Raw genomic sequence first — 2,069 nt, 5'->3', positions numbered from 1 at the left:
GGAGAGTGTGGGTGGTGAGAAGACACTGCATTTTCTCCCTGAGGTCAGGGAGGCAGAATGGGGCTACAGAAATTGGGAGGTGCGCGGAAGCTGACTTACCCTACCTGGAGCCAGCATATCTGGATCCAGACAGCAGAGGGCAGCAGAGCTTGATGTGACTGCAGGTCCCTGGGTTGGTGTTGGGGTGGGGGGGGGTGGGGAAGAGAAACCTAAAGGAAGAACTTAGGGTCCTAATTCCAAATGCAGGGTGGGCTGGGGAAGCTGTCCAGAGTAGAGGAGTACTCTTGGGCTTCCTCTCCCTTGGGGCCTGGGATGAAGATGATTATGGAAGTAGAGTGGCTTGGGAGGGGCAGAAGGGGCTAGAATTTAGGGGTGATAGGTGACTGAGTTGCGATATTTATAAAGTATATTAAAGAAAACACACCTATCCTAGTCTTGTGCGTGTTTGGGCCTTCTCTCTTTTTCGGAGTCCCATTGGTCCTTCTAAGGGCAGAATTATCAACTGGGGACCCTAGAGGTTGTATACACTTCGGTGTGTTAGATGATGAATTTGTAGTACAGGTGAGGAACATGTCTCTAAGGTCCAGATGAAAAAAGCCTCAGGCTCAGGAAGAATCTAAGGCCCAGGAGAGGAGAAATGACTAGTCTAAGGTCATATAGGCAGTATTCAAAGTAAAATCAACACTTAACCAAAACCTTACGGGTACTACTGAACACATTACATACATTACCCCACTCAGTCCTCACAATAACCTTAACCTGGATGTTGTATCATCACATTTTACAGTGAGGAAAAAGCAGCTCAGAAAGGCTAAGCCACTTGTCCAAGGTACACGAGGGTATAAACCCAGCCTGACTCCAGCTTCTATGCTATTAACTGCTGTATTCTCTGCTACTAAACAAGACCCAGGATTAGGTCTCTAGACTCCCAAATCAGGTTTTTTTTTTTTTAAATTGTTACCGTACATTGTATTGGATGGAAACACAGTTTCGGTAAGTCAAATCCTGGTCCCAAATTATATATAAGAGCAAGGCAGCTTGCTACTTCAAATGGATTCTCAGTTAATTCTCTTTAAGGTAAATACCCCCATTAAGAAAAGACCTCCTCTTACTCATAATTGACCTGATTTGGGGTGTTCCTGTATTGTGTGAACTATGTGGGGAATGTGTGGTTGGTGAGTTTCCCACAGAACATTCATGCTTATCTGTGTTCTGCTTTGGGGGGTCATCTTTCCCAGCCTGCTCTGGCTCTCTTCTGGGCTGTCTTCCTACCCTAGTGTCACTTCCTACACCAGAGACACTACCCTGTCAGTGTAGGTCCAGGGACAGTGAAAGAAAGTTAAGGCAATGAGATTTTGAGAGTAGTTCTCTATTTTGTTTTCCTTGCACTATTGCTTGTTGTTGACCGAACAACCATTCTTACTCTTATTCAGTGCTTGCCTGCATGGAGGCATGCGTGAACACATTCATTCAGCACTTCCTAAGCACCTACTATGTGCCAAACACTGTGCTCGATTCTGGCAGACACAGGGATGAACAAGGTATGCACAGTCCCCGTCTTCATGGAATTTTGAGTCCAGAAGGAAATTGCATTGATTGTAAATCATTTCCTCTCAGATGTCCCTTTATGCATTCTCCTGTCTTCTCCATCCCTGTTACTTTAGCTTAAGCTCTCACCATCTGTCCCTTCCTTGGGTCACTGCAGCTGGTCTGCCAGTCTCTGCCTCCTCCCAACCCCCCACCATAGCCTGCACAGAGCAGACAGCAGCAAACAGACTCCACCTTTGAAAACATCCCTTTCAACATATCACATCCTTCCCCTGCTCAACCTGCTCAAAATCCTTCAATGACTCTCCATTTCCTGTCAAAGGTGGTCCAAATTCCTTCACCATCTGGCTAGAGCCAAGCAGTTCCGTGAGCCCATCCTGTGCTGTCTTCCCCTCCCTACACTTATCACCTGTCCCCCTGCTCTGGTAAGGAGGGTCTTCTTACTGTTCCTACACACTGCCATCTCATTCCTAATCTGTACTTCAGCTCCATCTGCTCAAGTCCTACCTGTTCTGCAGAAG

Source organism: Enhydra lutris, unplaced genomic scaffold (genome assembly GCF_002288905.1).
Source record: "Enhydra lutris kenyoni isolate GAN:26980312 unplaced genomic scaffold, ASM228890v2 scaffoldscaffold53, whole genome shotgun sequence".
Taxonomy (NCBI): Eukaryota; Metazoa; Chordata; class Mammalia; order Carnivora; family Mustelidae; genus Enhydra; species Enhydra lutris.
The sequence above is the reverse complement of the archived record's forward strand: the minus strand, read 5'-3'. Positions refer to the sequence as shown.